General features: G+C 43.4%; 1 non-coding gene across 1 annotated transcript; it reads right to left on the minus strand.

Annotated features, from left to right (window-relative positions):
• Positions 1-19,229: 19,229 nt before the first annotated feature.
• Positions 19,230-19,304, minus strand: Trnas-cga. The gene has a single exon. It is a non-coding gene; the product is annotated as a tRNA-Ser (tRNA).
• Between the last annotated feature and the right edge of the window lie 1,517 nt (positions 19,305-20,821).

Genomic DNA, 20,821 nt, shown 5'->3' on the forward strand with positions numbered 1-20,821 from the left:
CAGCACAGCAGGACCATGTTGGCTGATTTTGCAACCACAGATTATTAAATCATCCTGTGTTCTGCACCTGTAGCTGCAGAAAAGGCTGCTGCCATTCTTCAGGAATCACACTTTTGTCTTTGCATCTTCACAGATAGCTCTCCACTGTGGTTTCATCTGTGGTACAGCTGTCTGTAGTGGTGAGGTACGCAGGCACCTCGGCAAATTCCGTGGTTCATAGGAAGGGGTGGAGAACGTGCGGACTCTACAACAGTCCTATATTGGTGAAGCAGTGCGGTACCATTATATGACTGGGTGGTTAGTTGAAGACGCTTCTAGTGTAGTTAAACATGTCTGGTTGTCAGAGAACGATGTGGCCCAGTATCTCTCTGTAAAGAACATGGAAACGCAAGACCAGTGTATTACAATGGAGGAGATAGTGGAGAAATCAGTCCTGGATCAAATTTCGCCATCTTTTATATTTTCAAAACGAACCCACTGGATTCCGTAACTGCCCACACTCTTTCAAAACACCCACGGGACCGAGGCAGCAGTGGATACGTCCAGCTGTCAGACCAGCCCAGATGATTTCCTTAGGTGCCAGTTCACACTGACGAGTGCTGAGTGTACCATTAGGACATTCAGAGACAACGGAGCGAACCAACCAGAGAAAACATGTAGATTCACCACTACCGAAAGAGGCCTGACCCAACAGTCAACTCGCAGGGTGGTACTGAGTGTTTTCTGCTATTACCATGGCGTTCTGCAAAATATTTTCTCCCAAGCGGCAGACTATCACAACAACGTACTACAGGTATCTGCTGACGAGATCGGGGGAGGCTGTCACGATAAAGTGCAGTGGGAAGTGTTTCGAACACAGTGTTTCTGAAACCTCCTCTCAGATAAGACTTGTGCCAGACAGAGATTCTAACTCGGGACCTTTGCTTTTCGAGTGCAAGTGCTCTCCCAACTGAGCTACCCAACCACAACTCACGACCTCTCCTCACAGATTTACTTCCGGCCGCGCACACTCCGCTGCGGAGTGAACATTTCATTGTGTAAACATTCCCCTGCTGTGCCTAAGTCATGTCTTCGCAATATCCTTCCTTGCAGGAATGCAAGTCCCCCAAGTTCCACAAGCGAATTTCTATGAAGTTTGAAAGGTAGGAGACGAGGTATTGGCGGACGTAAAGTTGCGAGGATGCTTCGTGAGTCGTGGTTTGCTATCTCATTTGGTAGACAACTTGTTCGCGAAAAGCAAAGGTACCGAGTTAGAGTCTAGGTCCGCCACACAGTTTTAATCTTCTAGGAAGTTTCATATCAGCGCACACTCCACTGCTGAGGGAAAACTTCATTCTAGAGTGTTTTTGCTCCACAGCAACATTCCACCTTATTCTGCACAGAACGATCGTACATGCTGTTTCTTTTGGCTATGAAATTATGCCTCTCCCCCAATGTTCTCTCGGCACAGCACCCACTGACATCTTCCTCTTCATTCATACAAACCAGTCATTACGTGGCATGCAGTCTACAGTATGACGGTGTGGTGATTTTTGAGGTGAAACGTTTCCCAAACAGCCCAAATGCAGACTTGTACAATTAAGGTTTCTGCAGTCACCCACGTTGCGAAACAATGTGTGGCATTGAAGGGTGAACATGCAGAGAAGGACCAACAGCTTCGTCAAGTTCCGTGGTCGATGCTTGATATTGTCCAGATGATAAGAAAAGCCTTAAAAATCATGGATCGGACACCTTTGTCTTATCAGCGTACACGGTTTCATGGGTAAAAGTGCAGGTATTTTTATTGGTGACTGCGAACAGTGTGCTGAACAACATTGCATCAGTATTTACTCGATTTGCAGACTAAAAATTATAGCTATTAATAATATTATGTTTTTAGGTTCGTTAGTACATCCAAGTACACATGGCAAGACCAAGTCATTAATGTTTATTTTCCCCTGCGCAATATATCTGGTAGTGAAGTGCAGAAGTGTGGAGACATGGATGCATAACGGGTAGTCTATATTGACTGGTGTAATCCACTTAGCGGCGCCGTTACGACCATGCCGAACACATCAGCTAGTAAATTATGTGACATGTTACGGGAAGACTGTTAGACACGTAGGAAAATACAACTAACACAGAGAAGTGGGTACGTTTTAAGGTAACAATGATCCCTAACACCCTGTGTAATCAATATGAGAACTTCCAGTGTCTCCAGGTCTCTTCCGCATCAACAACTTTCTCTCATAGTTCTTAAACCAAGTGTTAGGAATGATTCGGTTGTGCTGTGGGCCACATTCTACCACTCTTAGCCTATAGAGAGAAGATAGATTTTAAATGGGATAGGAATGTTACGTTTTGAGTCTGACACGGCGGACAGCCGTAGCTAAATTTTGACTTGTAGGGACGCAAAAGCTGACCTCCAAATGAGTGTCCACAAGTTCTGTAGACTTACGTACTCTGCTTTGAGGTCGGAATCTAATGAATTTACTTCCCTTAGCTGGTCTAAAGTGAACTGTAGGCGAGATTCAAAAAGCGTTACTGAATGTTTGCTACTCTGCTTGCAATCGTATGCCGTCATTTATTAACATTACCTTCCAACTAAATCAGGAATTTTACTCTATCTAAACAGCATCTGCATGTTGGCAGGACTAGAAACCTAAAGAGGGCGCGGGTAAATCTGTAAGACTTGTTCATCCTAGTGTCAGGAGAAGGGTGGCGGGCTGGAGGGGGTTGCACATGCCCTAATATATTTACGAAAAGATCCATCGGTCAAATGCCGATAGCGAATGAATGTATTATTCACCTGGTATGAGAAATGTTGGCATATACATTATAATTATAAAGAAAATAAAATAAATGTTCATTGTAATAAATACGTTATCTGAGAACTGTAGCCTCGCAACAATACGAATTCAAAATAAAAGTTGATAATCAGATAATAAAGCAGTGTATTCCGGTTATACAGCATAAGTGCAGGTCACTTGCGTGGAAAATTCCTTTCTCATACATTAAACTATTCAAACCACGTGCAAACATTTAAAGTCCGAAGCACTATTTCTCCATTAACCATAAAGTGAAATGTTGTTCATTATTGCAGGTAATTGCTGCTTAGCGAGCAATCAGGCTTAATCCGTGCAACTAATACGAACTGCGGCAAAATGATCTCTAAGTCCATCGGGGTGTTTAAATCCGATAAATACAGGCAGACATACGCGTCCGAGTAACGCACAGTTATTAACGGGAGCACTGTCACACTCTAAATATCTGACGACAATATGAATCACTGGTCAGGACCTTTTGTCAACAATACGCGTTGCACACTGTAACATTTGTCAGCATTTATTCGCAGTATAGTTACTCGTCTGAAGAATAAAATTTTCTGCCAAATTGAGTTCAATAGCATTTCCAGTCTGCCTAATGCCTGATTTTCAAAGAATTTTTCAGAAGCTTAACAGAAAAATAAAAAAAAACGATTTCTGTGACAAAAAACTACGGAACTGAAAACGAGAAGAGGAAAGAGGCTTAACGACATGTTGGCAGTGAGTGCAGTACAGGTAGACTCTCAGTTCGAATTGGAGAAAGACTGAGAGAGAAATCGCCTGCAGCCTTTTTTGCAAGGAACATCCGATTATTTGCCCCATGTGTCTTAGGAAAACCATGGTATGACTAGATGGCGACTTCAACTTTTTTTTGGTCATCAGTCTACTGACTGGTTTGATGCGGCCCGCCACGAATTCCTTTCCTGTGCTAACCTCTTCATCTAAGAGTAGCACTTGCAACCTACGTCCTCAATTATTTGCTTGACATATTCATATCTCTGTCTTCCTCTACAGTTTTTGCCCTCGACAGCTCCCTCTGGTACCATGGAAGTCATTCCCTCATATCTTAGCAGATGTCCAATCATCCTGTACCTTCTCCTTGTCAGTGTTTTCCACATATTCCTTTTCTCTCCGATTCAGCGTAGAACCTCCTCATTCCTTACCTTATCAGTCCACCTTATTTTCAACATTCGTCTATCGCACCACATCTCAAATGCTTCGATTCTCTTCTGTTCCGGTTTTCCTACAGTCCATGTTTCACTACCATACAATGCTGTACTCCAGACGTACATCCTCAGAAATTTCTTCCTCAAATTAAGGCCGGTATTTGATATTAGTAGACTTCTCTTGGCCAGAAATGCCTTTTTTGCCATAGCGAGTCTGCTTTTGATGACCTCCGTGCTCCGTCCGTCATTGGTTATTTTACTGCCTAGATAGCAGAATTCCTTAACTCCATTGACTTCGTGACCATCAATCCTAATGTTAAGTTTCTCGCTGTTCTCATTTCTACTACTTCTCATTACCTTCGTTTTCTCCGATTTACTCTCAAACCATACTGTGTACTCATTAGACTGTTCATTCCGTTCAGCAGATCATTTAATTCGTCTTCACTTTCACTGAGGATAACAATGTCATCAGCGAATCGTATCATTGATATCCTTTCACCTTGTATTTTAATTCCACTCCAGAACCCTTCTTTTATTTCTATCATTGCTTCCTCGATGTACAGATTGAAGAGTAGGGGCTACAGCCTTGTCTTACACCCTTCTTAATACGAGCACTTCGTTCTTGATCGTCCACTCTTATTATTCCATCTTGGTTGTTGTACATATTGTATATGACCCGTCTCTCCCTATAGCTTACCCCTACTTTTTTCAGAATCTCGAACAGCTTGCACCGTTTTATATTGTCGAACGCTTTTTCCAGGTCGACAAATCCTGTGAAGTGTCTTGATTTTTCTTTAGCCTTGCTTCCATTATTAGCCGTAACGTCAGAATTGCCTCTCTTGACCCTTTACTTTTCCTAAAGCCAAACTGGTCGTCACCTAGCGCATTCTCAAGTTTCTTTTCCATTCTTCTGTATATTATTCTTGTAAGCAGCTTCGATGCATGAGCTGTTAAGCTGATTGTGCGATAATTCTCGCACTTGTCAGCTCTTACCGTCTTCGGAATTGTGTGGATGATGCTTTTCCGAAAGTCAGATGGTATATCGCCAGACTCATATATTCTACACACAAACGTGAATAGTCGTTTTGTTGCCACTTCCCCCAATGATTTTAGAAATTCTTGTGGAATGTTATCTATCCCTTCTGCCTTATTTGACCGTAAGTCCTCCAAAGCTCTTTTAAATTCCGATTCTAATACTGGATCCCCTATCTCTTCTAAATCGACTCCTGTTTCTTCTTCTATCACATCAGACAAATCTTCACCCTTATAGAGGCTTTCAGTGTATTCTTTCCACTTATCTGCTCTCTCTCCTTTGCATTTAACAGTGGAATTCCCGTTGCACTCTTAATGTTACCACCGTTGCTTTTAATGTCACCAAAGGTTGTTTTGACTTTCCTGTATGCTGAGTCTGTCCTTCCGACAATCATATCTTTTTCGATGTCTTCACATTTTTCCTGCAGCCATTTCATCTTAGCTTCCCTGCACTTCCTATTTATTTCATTCCTCAGCGACTTGTATTTCTGTATTCCTGATTTTCCCGGAACATGTTTGTACTTTCTCCTTTCATCAATCAACTGAAGTATTTCTTATGTTATCCATGGTTTCTTCGCAGCTACCTTCTTTGTACCTATGTTTTCCTTCCCAACTTCTGTGATGGCCCTTTTTAGAGATGTCCATTCCTCTTCAACGGTACTGCCTACTGCGCTATTCCTTATTGCTGTATCTATACCGTTAGAAAACTTCAAACGTATCTCGTCATTCCTTAGTACTTCCGTGTCCCACTTCTTTGCGTATTGATTCTTCCTGACTAATGTCTTGAACTTCAGCCTACTCTTCAACACTACTATATTGTGATCTGAGTCTATATCTGCTCTTGGGTAGGCCTTACAATCCAGTATCTGATTTCGGAATCTCTGTCTGACCGTGATGTAATCTAATTGAAATCTTCCCGTATCTCCCGGCCTTTTCCAAATATACCTCCTCCTCTTGTGATTCTTGAACAGGGTATTCGCTATTACTAGCTGAAATTTGTTACAGAACTCAATCAGTCTTTCTCCTCTTTCATTCCTTGTCCCAAGCCCATATTCTCCTGTAACCTTTTCTTCTACTCCTTCCCCTACAACTGCATTCCAGTCGCCCATGACTATTAGATTTTCGTCCCCCTTTACATACTGCATTACCCTTTCAATATCCTCATACACTTTCTCTATCTGTTCATCTTCAGCTTGCGACGTCGGCATGTATACCTGAACTATCGTTGTCGGTGTTGGTCTGCTGTCGATTCTGATTAGAACAACCCGGTCACTGAACTGTTCACAGTAACACACCCTCTGCCCTACCTTCCTATTCATAACGAATCCTACACCTGTTATACCATTTTCTGCTGCTGTTGATATTACCCGATACTCATCTGACCAGAAATCCTAGTCTTCCTTCCACTTCACTTCACTGACCCCTACTATATCTAGATTGAGCCTTTGCATTTCCCTTTTCAGATTTTCTAGTTTCCCTACCACGATCAAGCTTCTGACATTCCACGTGCCGACTCGTAGAACGTTATCCTTTAGTTGATTATTCAATCTTTTTCTCATGGTAACCTCCCCCTTGGCAGTCCACTCCCGGAGATCCGAATGGGGGACTATTCCGGAATCTTTTGCCAATGGAGAGATCATCATGACACTTCATCAAATACAGGCCACATGTCCTGTGGATACACGTTACGTGTCTTTAATGCAGTGGTTTCCATTGCCTTCTGCATCCTCATGTCGTTGATCATTGCTGATTCTTCCGCCTTTAGGGGCAATTTCCCACCCCTAGGACAAGAGAGTGCCCTAAACCTCTATCCGCTCCTCCATAATACTAATGCGAAAGTGAAAATATCCTCTCTGCGCCCACATACATAAGAAGAAATGATCCACGTAATAAAATAAGAGTAATAGGAGCTCACACAGAAATATTAGTGTTCGTCTTCCCAGCAAGTTTGTGGAAAGGTAGACAAATAGTCTGAAGACGATTCGATTAACCCTCTGCAAAGCACTTCACTGTGAATTATAGAGTAATCATGTAGGTGATGACGTAGACCTGTCTTTGCAGTTGCGTCACTTCGCTCTTCCCGTGAAAAATGAAAAACATGAGTTCGAATGACAGGATAGTGATGTGATTTTAATCGACGACTGTAACAATTTTAATCAACGGTCCATGTGCCATGTGCCGAACACGATGGTCTTCCCTCTCGGTAGTACCACTATCGATTTCTCTTCGGCGTCGATATGTACGCACAAGTGGTGTTATATTACGTACGGTAGTTCCAAAAAGCAATTCTGAATCAAGAGAAAACGAGATATCGTTACGAAGAAGTCACTGAAATCACATTCAGCAGGACGAGCTTCAAATTCCAGTTCAGATATCCACATTTGGTTTATCGAGGTTTCCGTAATTGATTTCAGATTTAAGTCAGGATAGTTCCAGAGAAAATATTTGATATCCTATTCACTTTTTCTGCTGAGCGCTATCTCTCTCCTCTGTCAGACACATAAATGCGAATTGCAAAGAAGTCAGTTTCATGTAGATGTGATGTTAAAGTCCAACTTATTTTCCCAAACGAATAGAAATTACGTGAAAAGGCAGTAAAACTGACAACGGTAGTCAATAGTTGTCACAAAAATATGTGCTTAAAGACGCTAGTACCTCGTAATGTCACCAAAGTGGGAAGGTAATAGTTTCTATTCATGGAATTATCGAAGGCCATAGGGTAAGAAGGGAAAGAAAGAAAATGTGCAGCATCGTTTTACTCCAGTGGTACTTTGAGAACGGGAAGTGGTAATCTACACTAACGAAAAAATGACGGTAACACCAAAAAATAACTAATGTAGAGTAATGAAATTTTGGGAATACATTTATTTAGGGAACTTATTTAAGTGATTAACGTTGCAAGGTCACAGGTTACTGTAAGCGCGAGATAAGTCATAGCATAAGTAAGTGCATTAGTAGCCGACGTTACCTTCACACCGTAGAAAGCACGCATTCAAACACTTATTCATTATATTTTACAGGTGCCCAATGTCAGTTTGTGGGATTGACTTCCGTGCTTGTTGTACTTGGTCGGTCAATGCACCAACGCTATAGTTTTCGTCAGATGATGTCCCATACGAGGTAGATTGGAGACGAATTAGGTGATCGAGCAGGCCATGGCAGCATGTCGACGCTCTGTAGAGCGTGTTGGGTTACAACAGCAGTATGTGGGCGAGCGTTATCCTGTTGGAAAATAGCTCCTGGAATGCTGTTCATGAATGGCAACACGACACGTCGAATCACCAGGTTAAAAATTTGCAATCAAGGTGCGTGGGTTAACCAGGAGAGTGCTCCTACTGTCATACGGAATAGCACCGCAGACCATAACTCCAGCTGTAGGCGCAATACGTCTAGCACACGGAGAGGATGGATGCAGCCCTCAACTGGTCTACTTCTAACCCACACACGACCGTCACTGCCACCGAGACAGAACCGGCTTTCGCCAGATAGCACAACACACCTCCACCCTGTCCTCCAATGAGATCTCACTTGACACCACTGAAGTCGCAAATGGCGGTGCAGCGGTGTCTATGGAACGCACGGTACAGAGCGTCTGGCCGGTAGCCTTCCTTGAAGTAATCTATTTTTAACAGTTCGTTGTGTCATTGTGGAGCCACCTGCTGCTGAAATTGCTGCTGCAGATGCAGTATTATGCGCCAGAGCTATGCGCCGAACACGATGGTCTTCCCTCTCGGTAGTACCACTGGCCATCTGGAGTCCGGTCTTCTTGCGAGCGTACACTTCATGACAACTGCGGCCAGCAATGATGTACAGTGGCTACATTGCTGTTAAATATTTCTGAGGTATCGGAGAAGGAAGATCCAATTTCTCGTAGCCCAATTATACTACCTCGTTCAAGCTCAGTCAGGTGTTAACAATGGCGTTGTTGTCGCGTTAAAGGCACTCTTGACTCACATCAACTCTCCACGTCCAATTTCAGAATAACGCCCACGACCGTTACAGCTTGTACTTAAAGCAATCTTGATTTGCATCCTCATAGCAGCACTATTAACACCATTCTGGCGCGAAGTTTGAATTGCAGTCATCTTTCAGACGTAGAAACACGCCTACCAATTTTAGTTTATGTCATATAACTCCTTCTTGGTGTTGCAATTTTTTTCTTCTCGTCAGTGTATGATGAGTCGCGTTTCACGCCGGGTGCGCCGATGGGCGTTGCTATCAGATGTCCTATTCCTGTTTCCGTTTCCTGATACAGCAAACATACTTCGTCTTCACGCACTATTTCTATTTTCTTTCATTCTCTTCCCGTAAGGGATAGAATGGACATGTGATGGGCTCATTGCCCTTTGGCGCCTTAGCTTCTCTTGCATTATATTGCTTTGAATCATTTTATTTAGATATACTGAATATATGCATTTAGTCAATCCATCCGCTTCTTCATTTTCTGCTTGGGTGGGTATGAATCGACGTTGCGAGTTACCCTAGTGGTGAGGGAAGCCTCTTTAAAACCTCAGCAAGTGGCGTACTGTGTGTACAATAGGCTGTGTCCTCGCGTTGCCAGGAATTTATTTATTTCACTTTAATAGTCTTTCTCTCTCCTCGCTCTATCCACCTCCTCTTCCCCCTCTCTCTGACCATTTCCTTCTCCCCTGTGTCTCTCTCCATCTCTCCCTCTCCTCTCTCACTCTCCTTCACCTCCTCCCTGTTTCTCTATCCACCTCTTCTCCCCCCTCTCTATGCGTCAACCTGTCTCTGTCCACCTCCCCCTCCCCTTTCTCTATCCACCTTCCCTTTCCGTTCCTGTCTCATCCCACTCCTCTTCATTCCCCTCTCTCCATTTCTTCTTGCTCTCTCGTTCATCTCCTCCGTTCCTGTCGGTCTTTCCATATCCTCTCCTCCCCATTCATCTCCTCTGCCCCCATCTCTGTCCGTCTGCTTATCCAACATCTTTCTGTCCACTACTTCCTTACCTGTGGTATTCAGCCTTGTGCCTCGATGTTAGTCCAGAAACAGGTTAATAAAATTACTGTCTCGCTTCAGTGGTCATTCTCGTGACCTGGTTGACACACTGGACAGCATAAATAAGAGACACACATCATACCTTTAAAAGTATTTGATGTTACCTAAATACAGGAAATAAATAGCAGTGGGCCGTTTAAAAACATTTTTACATCAACGCTTCTCATATACAACACACCCTCCCCTAGCTGTATCGGGGAATCTTAATCCCACAGTATTTTTATGCAAAGAATATGTCGTGTACCTAACAAATTTGATAGAAATTACGCCATGTATTTTGGAATTAAGCTTCATTGTCATCCACTTTTCATTGCCACCCCGATGGTCTATTATGCTTCTTTCCAGATAGTAAACTTCAGAATGAAAAATGAAGAAAAACGCAGGACAATTAAAGTTCCATCATCTGGTGTAAAAAATGAAATCATTTAATTACCTGAAGTCCTCCTGACCCTAGTGTTGTCATGGAAACATAGGTTCCGTGTCAAAAGAGTAAAAGGGACAAGAATTCCATAACAGTCCCGCCATCTCCACACCCATCTGCCCAATCCTGCGCAACTGGGAACAAATACAGGAAATCTTTGTGTTACATGGGTTTCATGTTTGTATTCCCGGTCGCAGAACATGGGTGAGGGGGGGGGGGGGGGACTGTTACGGAATTTTTGTCCTTTTTTCTCTTTTGACAATGAACCTATGGTTCCAGACAACATTGGGTTGAGAAGGACTTCATGTGATTAAATAACTTAATTTTTTTTTTTTGACACCAGATGATGAAACTGTAAATATTTCGACACCGATCGTGTACCCAATAAAATATTGTAGATTAAGCAACTACTTTTCTTTACTTTTTCAGAATGGTACTTGTACAGTTGCGGCTGCCCCTTAAGAAGAAACTCCGCATTCTTTAAAGAATCTAATTTTCTTGCGTAAAAGAGCTTCGAACTTCTAATTAGTTTACAAATGAGTTAATGTGATAAATATTAGACGTCTAGTATGTAGACGAAAAACTGTTTAGAAAACCGATTAAATTATGTTCAAAGTTTGTTGTAAGTCAATAGCTGTTCTCATTATCAAACACTGGATGAAAAAAGTCTGGGCAGTTTGCACTCTATCAAGATAATCTAGTTTTTCCCGCATCTCAGTGCTTCTGAGCCCAATTCTCCTGAAATATGTGTCGTACGTTGATATACTGTTGCAGGTGCATTTAGTGGTATATGTCGATGCTATCGACAAAAATGTGTTACAAATGGAGTTAATAGTTAAGAAATAATAAATTAAAACGACATGCCTGGTGAGGCACTTTTTCTGCTTGAACAGTGAAAAATATAATAAGCGATAAACATTTTTTCTTTCGTCGTTTTGTGGAGGATGTCAGCGAGAAAAAGGTTCGTAAGGGTTTCAGATTATGTGTAAAGTTTGTTGTGAATCATTAAGTAAGTGCTCTCAATCGCAAGTTCTAGATGAATATAGCCTGGGTGTTTTCGCTCATTTAGTTACACTTGTACTTCACCCTCACACTCGCTCTCACTCCTTTCTGAGGTAAGCGGATCTTATCCTCACAGGGCTCTGTCCAGATACCAAGTTAAATGATCTAGTGGTTTGGGAGGAGATGTCGAACGCACATACATCCATTTTTATCTTATACTCAGGAGGAATGGCCATTATTCAGAGATATGGCAGTAACGATCATTTGAAGCAAAACGTATAGTGAACGAGGGCTGTAAAATGGATACCTTAAGAGCTATAAACATTGGTCAGTAGATGAGGTGTGTCTCACAGCAGCGAAGACAAGCGTGTGCTCATAGCACTTTAGAATCCCATCTTTACAGAACATTTTTTTTCTTGTTTTGGTCCATACTACCTCCTAACAAAATATGAAAAATAAAGAGCATGCAATAGAAGAGATTTATTTCACAGTACTGAAGATGAGGAAGTGCTCATAGCTCTTAAGGTATGCATTTTAGTGCGCGCGTTTATTGAAGTTTTTGCCTTGAATTATCGTAACTGTAATATCCCTGAACATTCACCATTCTTCCTTAGACACCCTTTACAGATATTCCGTGTCATCTTGTTTCCTCTTTTAAACGTTTGTGTAGCCTTGTTTGGTTAATTCCATTGCAGGGCGTGTTTTCCTCTGTAATATTCATACTTTCATAAATGATTTTTGGTGAACGGACATACACTACTGGCCACTAAAATTGCTACACCAAAAAGAAATGCAGATGATAAACGGGTATTCATTGGACAAACGTATTATACTACAACTGACATGTGATTACATTATCATGCAATTTGGGTGCATAGATCCTGAGAAATTAGTACCCAGAACAACCACCTCTGGCCGTAATAACGGCCTTGATACACTTGGGCATTGCGTCAAACAGAGCTTGGATGACGTGTACAGGTACAGCTGCCCAAGCAGCTTCAACACGACGCCACAGTTCATCAAGCGTAATGACTGGCGTATTGTGTCGACCCAGTTGCTCGGCCACCATTGACCAGACGTTTTCAATTGGTGAGAGATCTGGAGAATGTGCTGGCCAGGGCAGCAGTCGAACATTTTCTGTATCCAGAAAGGCCCGTACAGGACCTGCAACATGCGGTCGTGCATTATCCTGCTGGAATGTAGGGTTTCGCAGGGATCGAATGAAGGGTAGAGCCACGGGTCGTAACACATCTGAAATGTAACGTCCAGTATTCAAAGTGCCGCCATTGCGAACAAGAGGTGACCGAGACGTGTAACCAATGGCACCCCAAACCATCACGCCGGGTGATACGCCACTATGGCGATGACGAATACACGCTTCCAATGTGCGTTCACAGCGATTTCACCAAACACGGCTGCGACCATCGTGATGCTGTAAACAGAACCTCGATTCATCCGAGAAAATGACGTTGTGCCATTCGTGCACCCAGGTTCGTCGCTGAGTACACCAGCGCAGGCGCTCCTGTCTGTGATGCAGTCAAGGGTAACCGCAGCCATGGTCTCCGAACTGATAGTCCATGCTGCTGCAAACGTCGCCGAACTGTTCGTGCAGATGGTTGTTGTCTAGCAAACGTCCGCATCTGTTGATTCATTGATCGAGACGTGGCTGCACGATCCGTTACAGCCATGCGGATAAGATGCCTGTCATCTCGACTGCTAGTGATACGAGGCCGTTGGGATATAGCACGGCGTTCCGTATTACCCTTCTGGACCCACCGATTACATATTCTGCTATCAGTCATTGGATCTCGACCAACGCGAGCAGCAATGTCGCGATACGATAAACCGCAATCGCGATAGGCTACAATCTGACCTTTTTCGAAGTCGGAATCGTGATGGTGCGCATTTCTCCTCCTTACACGAGGGATCACAACAACGTTTCACCAGGCAACGCCAATCAACTGCTGTTTATGTATGAGAAATCGTTTGGAAACTGTCCTCTTGTCAGTATGTTGTAGGTGTCGCCACCGGTGCCAACCTTGTGTGAAGGCTCTGAAAAACTAATCATTTGCATATAACAACATCGTCTTCCTGTCGGTTAAATTTCGCGTCTGTAGCACGTCATCTTCGCGGTGTAGCACTTTTAATGACCAGTAGTGTAGTCATACTGCGCTCAGTTAAATTCTGGTGGTTCGTTTTCCAAAAGTTATATGCTGAGAATTTTAATTACTTATTTTTCTTAGCTGCAGTCTTATGCTCTAAACTGTATACTGGGTCCTTTTAAGGAAGAAATCGGTGTGTTTGCTCATCCTTCGTTCGAACCTTACAGATATGTAAAACTTCGTTCTTTGGTGAGGCATGACTTTCAGCGACTGTTTTGTTCGAAATCTGCACTGTTGCTGCATATTCAGTGAGAGATCTTCCACAAATTTAGGAGCTTATCCTTATTGGTTTCATTCCCTCCGCCCTTAATAGTCGCTGGAGGGCGCACCTATTGCTGCTTATTTCCTCTACGGTTAGAATGTGTGGAGTCCATATCGCAGCTGTATCTAGGATTAATCTTAGAAACACTGCAGTGTCGTTGGCTTGCTTGTCATCTGCCCACTGTAGTACTTTCTGAGCCGTGTTGCGAATAGACCTATCGCGCCACGCTTTCGTGTGCGCTTATCTTAGCGAAGAGGGTGGCTTCTAAGAGGTGTCAGGCGAGCTCTCTCTCCCTCACTCTCTCTCCCTGTCTCTCTGACTCTCGCAGACAGTCCGCAGGTGGTGCTTAGCTGACAAGGTAGTGGGGTGAGCGGAGCACATGGCGGTCCAGGATTGCAGCTGTGCTTTCCGACGGCGGGCGTGTGGATCGCGTTCCGCTGTAGCTGGTAGTATCTCGGGAAGAGGGTCCTTTTCCACCGCGGCCTAAGGACTGGCGCTGCAAACCACCAAATGTGGCAGAGATCTACCCTACGTGCCGCCATGGGTCCGCAGTCTCCGTGTTTACGTCTCTCCGTCAATACCCGGTGAGAATCTTGAAGTTGTTGGTTACATTTAGCAGCGCACCAGCGTTGTTGTCACTACAGCTACGACACGTTACAACAGCAGAGCGCCTTGTCAGGTGCGCCAAGTAGAGCAATGTTCGGTAACTGGGCGGACCTCTGAAACAAGTCGATAAGCGCTGATTATCCATGTCGAGATAGTATAACTCAGCTTTATTTTAAGTGTCTCGTTTCCTAATATAATTTTTTCAGCTCCGTACGATTTGATTTGACTAAATTCCATTAACTATCCTTTGCTTTTGTTAATGTTCATGTTATATCCTTTCAAGATACTGTCCGTTCAGCTGGTCTTCAGTCCTGAGACTGGTTTGATGCAGCTCTCCATGCTACTCTATCCTGTGCAAGCTTCTTCATCTCCCAGTACGTACTGCAGCCTGCATCCTTCTGAATCTGCTTAGAGTATTCATCTCTTGGTCTCCCTCTACGATTTTTGCCCTCCACGCTGCCCTCCAATACTAAATTGGTGATCCCTTGATGCCTCAGAACATTTCCTACCAACCGACCCCTTCTTCTAGTCAAGTTGTGCCACAAACTCCTCTTCTCCCCAATCCTATTCAGTACCTCCTCATTAGTTACGTGATCTACCCATCTAATCTTCAGCATTCTTCTGTAGCACCACATTTAGAAAGCTTCTACTCTCTTCTTGTCTAAACTATTTATAGTCCATGTTTCACTTCCACACATGGCTACACTCCATACAAATACTTTCAGAAACGGCATCCTGACACTTAATTCTATACTCGATGTTAACAAATTTTTCTTCTTCAGAAACGCTTTCCTTGCCATTGACAGTCTTCATTTTATATCCTCTCTACTTCGACCATCATCAGTTATTTTTCTCCCCAAATTGCAAAACTCCTTTACTACTTTAAGTGTCTCATTTCCTAATCTAATTCCCTCAGCATCACCCGACTTAAATCGACTGCATTCCATTATCCTCGTTTTGCTTTTGTTGATGTTCCTCTTATATCCTCCTTTCAGGACATTGTCCATTCCGATCAACTGCTCTTTCAAGTCCTTTGCTGTCTCTGACAGAATTACAACGTCATCGGCGAACCTTAAAGTTTTTATTTCTTCTCCATGGATTTAAATACCTACTCCGAATTTTTCTTTTGATTCCTTTATTGCTTGCTCAGTATACAGATTGAACAACATCGGAGAGATGCTACAACGCTGTCTCACTCCCTTCCCAACCACTGCTTCCCTTTCATGTCCCTCGACTCTTATAACTGCCATCTGGTTTCTGTACAAATTGTAAATAGCCTTTCACTCCCTGTATTTTACCCCTGCCACCTTCAGAATTTGAAAGAGAGTATTCCAGTCAACATTGTCAAAAGCTTTCTCTAAGTCTACAAATGCTAGAAACGTAAGTTTGCCTTTTCTTAATCTAGCTTCTAAAATAAGTCGTAGGGTCAGTATTGCCTCACGTGTCCCCATATTTCTACGGAACCCAAACTGATCTTCTCCGAGGTCGGCTTCTACCAGTTTTTCCATTCGTCTGTAAAGAATTCGCGTTAGTATTTTGCAGCCGTGACTTATTAAACTGGTAGTTCGGTAATTTTCACATCTGTCAACACCTGCTTTCTTTGGGATTGGAATTATTATATTCTTCTTGAAGTCTGAGGGTATTTCGCCTGCCTCATACATTTTGCTCACCAGATGGTAGAGTTTTGTCAGGACTGGCTCTCCCAAGGCTGTCAGTAGTTCTAATGGAATGTTGTCTACTCCCGGGGCCATGTTTCGATTTAGGTCTTTCAGTGCTCTATCAAACTCTTCACGCAGTATGATATCTCCCATTTCATCTTCATCTACATCCTCTTCCATTTCTATAACATTGCCCTGAAGTACATTGCCCTTGTATAGACCCTCTATATACTCCTCCCACCTTTCTGATTATCCATATTGGTATTTAAATCATTTGATTTGTTGACAGTGTTCAGCCACCAGTTATAAAACTTCCTTCTGATGACATGATTATTGTTTATTGCGTTAGTCATTCAGTGTAAACAAGTGGATAAGGACACACAATTTGACTTTCAGTAAATTTTGCCGTTGTGAAAAGCGTAAAGTTTGGTATGACGCTTAATAATGCATCTGTGTTCTTGTCGAGAGTGGTAAGGAGTTGACCCAGCCTAGTATCTCTTAAAAATGGTTCAAATGGCTCTGAGCACTATGGGACTTAACATCTATGGTCATCAGTCCCCTAGAACTTAGAACTACTTAAACCTAACTAACCTAAGGACATCACACAAACACCCAGCCATCACGAGGCAGAGAAAATCCCTGACCCCGCCGGGAATCGAACCCGGGAACCCGGGCGTGGGAAGCGAGAACGCTACCGCACGACCACGAGATGCGGGCAGTATCTCTTACTATTAATGGAATTGTCTGTTTAAAACCGCTAGTGTGGGTCTTGCAACCAAAAAAAATTTGCTTCTTGTAAATGAAGAAAATTTATGCTAACTTATTGTAGCTCTGTCGTATCACCTGTTACCAGAAATTTCTTTTTATACATCCTTTCTTATATTGTAAAACAGAGTGATGTGAAGGAAGGGGTACTGCCAGTCCCTAAATCTAATCCCCAGAGTGTGTGATTCAGCTATTTGTTGCCACTTTATAGTACGCATGTTAATGTTATTGTGTTTTTTGTAATAATAGTCTTGTGTATTATTTGGCAACGATTGATTTGGGCTGCTGGGCAGCGTTCTTGTGGAGTGTTACGGGTTCTACCACTCAGTGCGGAACGCTTGCAATACCGAACATTTTGTATAGATTTCACCTTCAGATTTGTCATTATAGTCGTAGTATACGCACAAGTTTCATTTTCTAATTTATTATTACAATTGTTGCATACGTCTTTTCTTAAAACACTCTTTAAACTGATTTAATTGTCACAACATACGCCCAGTTAAGATTCAGCTTGGTGTTACTATGAGTTTGTGAACATTATTTGACGCTCTGCTAAAACCTTTTAAGATTTGATTGATTTTATTTAATTCCTATACCATAAAGATTGTGTAATCTTACTCTCCACTGCTCACTGTAGTAAGGAATATTTAGTAAACTTCGTTATACCTAAGTCTTTGCCCCGCAGTGCTCTTAATTTGGAAACTGGTAACTATACTTTTTTTTAGGGGTAATCGTTTTAAGTTTGCTGATTTATATGCAATTTTATAATCTTACTAAACTGTAATTCAAACGTGCATTAACGAATGATGTTCAATCCCCATTTCTCCAGGAGTTCCTTGTAGAGATGTACTGAGGCGTCTCATTATCACTGCAGAAATTTTACTTTGTTTATATATTGGTCGTTCTTTTGATTTAGCTCCTTCACCACTGATCTGTGACAGCAGTAGGGCGTACCAATGATCATACTATCACCTCGAACTGTTTACCAGCATTATTTCTGGTCTCTCAAATAAATAACAGCGAGTATCTTACCTTCCTACTACCACACTGTTCAATCGCTCGGAAAGTATTTCCAAAGTGTTTTTGGAAACTGAAAACGAAGTATATTTCATTGATCCTGAAATTTAGTGGAAAGATATGTCCATCGCTTTGGACGATTGGATGTGGCACACGATCGCAGTTGAAGCTCATCAAAAAATTAATAAATAGCTGCTCACGTCGGGTCTACGAACAGCCCAGTCTATCGATGCCACCAAATAGTCTGCCAATACGCATTTACTTCATAGACAGGAGCATTGGCAGGCACATAGAGGAAACGTGTGATTCCAGAACTATGCCGCATTGTAGGAACAATGCTTGCTATTGCTTAAAACGCTTCATAAAGAGCCACGTTATTTTTGCCGTCGATAAAAGCTAATGATACGACCAGAAGTAGGAAAAACAGCTCCAAAGTACATCCAACGTACACTAAATTTCTCGGCTGCTTCAGGAGAATGGGACAAATATCATTCAGCAGTCACACGTTATGTTCGCAGAAGGCCGTCTGCATCCTACGTCATTTACCCTAACCACTCCATGAAACATTCAATCATTGATAAATGAAGAGTTGACACGTATTTGATTTTGTGTTAAGCAGCGTCCGCCGCGGTACAACGATCAGCACTGAGTCTTGCAGGTGATCTCTGAACTTCAGCTGCTGTGGACGTCCTCTGCAACAGTTCGCAACCGTGTATGATGATTGGCGGAAGAGTCCGATCGTTAGGATTTGGCCTTGCCTGATGTTTTCATTTGTTATTTTGCGCCGGCCGGAGTGGTCGAGCGGTTCTAGGCGCTACAGTCTGGAACCGAGCGACCGCTACGGTCGCAGGTTCGAATCCTGCCTCTGGCATGGATGTGTGTGTTGTCCTTAGGTTAGTTAGGTTTAATTAGTTCTAAGTTCTAGGCGACTCATGACCTCAGAAGTTAAGTCGCATAGTGCTCAGAGTCATTTTTGGTTACTTTGCATTTTGCTAGGGTTGCTTCATTAAGTCAGAATGAAGTCTGAAAAATTACGAAGCCTCACACTAAATATAATCAATAATCTCAATATACTACCGCCAACAATGAAAGACAAAGGTGCGACGTAACCAGTAACACATCAGTTAGAAGTGGCCCAAGAACAGTCCCAGTCGAAAGTATGCCCAGGAAATGGTAGTCCTATCAGAGGTACGTTAGGTCTTAGGGAGCGCATAGAACAGGACGAAGTAAGGGCAATCCAGGCTTGTATATCGTTAAATGAATTAGGGTGAAATCAGCACAACCTTATCAGAAACTTCCTGGCAGATTAAAACTGTGTGCCCGACCGAGACTCGAACTCGGGACCTTTGCCTTTCGCGGGCAAGTGCTCTACCAACTGAGCTACCGAGGCAAGACTCACGCCCGGTACTCACAGCTTTACTTCTGCCAGTACCTCGTCTCCCACCTTCCAAACTTTACAGAAGCCCTCCTGCGAACCTTGCAGAACTAGCACTCCTGAAAGAAAGGATATTGCGGAGACATGGCTTAGCCACAGCCTGGGGGATGTTTGGTAGAGCACTTGCCCGCGAAAGGCAAAGGTCCCGAGTTCGAGTCTCGGTCGGGCACACAGTATTAATCTGCCAGGAAGTTTCATATCAGCGCACACTCTGTGCAGAGTGAAAATCTCATTCTGGAAACATCCCCCAGGCTGTGGCTAAGCCATGTCTCCGCAGTATCCTTTCTTTCAGGAGTGCTAGTTCTGCAAGGTTCGCAGGAGAGCTTCTGTAAAGTTTGGAAGGTAGGAGACGAGGTACTGGCAGAAGTAAAGCTGTGAGTACCGGGCGTGAGTCGTGCCTCGGTAGCTCAGTTGGTAGAGCACTTTCCCGTGAAAGGCAAAGGTCCCGAGTTCGAGTCTCGGTCGGGCACACAGTTTTAATCTGCCAGGAAGTTTCATATCAGCGCACACTCTGTGCAGAGTGCAAATCTCATTCTGGAAACATCCCCCAGGCTGTGGCTAAGCCATGTCTCCGCAATATCCTTTCTTTCAGGAGTGCCAGTTCTGCAAGGTTCGCAGGAGAGCTTCTGTAAAGTTTGGAAGGTAGGAGACGAGGTACTGGCAGAAGTAAAGCTGTGAGTACCGGGCGTGAGTCGTGCCTCGGTAGCTCAGTTGGTAGAGCACTTTCCCGTGAAAGGCAAAGGTCCCGAGTTCGAGTCTCGGTCGGGCACACAGTTTTAATCTGCCAGGAAGTTTCATATCAGCGCACACTCTGTGCAGAGTGAAAATCTCATTCTGGAAACATCCCCCAGGCTGTGGCTAAGCCATGTCTCCGCAATATCCTTTCTTTCAGGAGTGCCAGTTCTGCAAGGTTCGCAGGAGAGCTTCTGTAAAGTTTGGAAGGTAGGAGACGAGGTACTGGCAGAAGTATAGCTGTGAGTACCGGGCGTGAGTCGTGCCTCGGTAGCTCAGTTTGGGCAGTCCGCCTTTCGCCGCGGAGCAGCTCGGACTTGTTTACGTCTCGGCTGCGAACGGTCGCGGAATCAGCGGTGTTTACACCGTCGTCACTCGCGTGTGTTACTGTTTGAATCGAACGCAATGGCACACAATTTCCGAAAAACCACGATACAGTTCACGTTCTGTAACGAGTATGCAAGACCGAAGGCTTTCGAAATCGAACGTTTCTTGAGGGACGAAGTGCATCTTAATTACACGGAGATTATTGGAATTTATATATCAATCGTGAGCAGCACTCTTCGCGTAAAGATGATTGACGACGCAGCATGTGATAGAATCATTGAAGCCGCCAAACGAGGATTCCAGTTCCGACACTCCGAAGGTCATATTGGCGAAGTTTTAGTCGCTCATTCGGGCCTGGGCGTGCGTACGATTCGAATCTTCGAGCTGCCTTTCGAGGTACCCGAATCATTGGT

Source organism: Schistocerca americana, chromosome 3 (genome assembly GCF_021461395.2).
Source record: "Schistocerca americana isolate TAMUIC-IGC-003095 chromosome 3, iqSchAmer2.1, whole genome shotgun sequence".
NCBI lineage: Eukaryota > Metazoa > Arthropoda > Insecta > Orthoptera > Acrididae > Schistocerca > Schistocerca americana.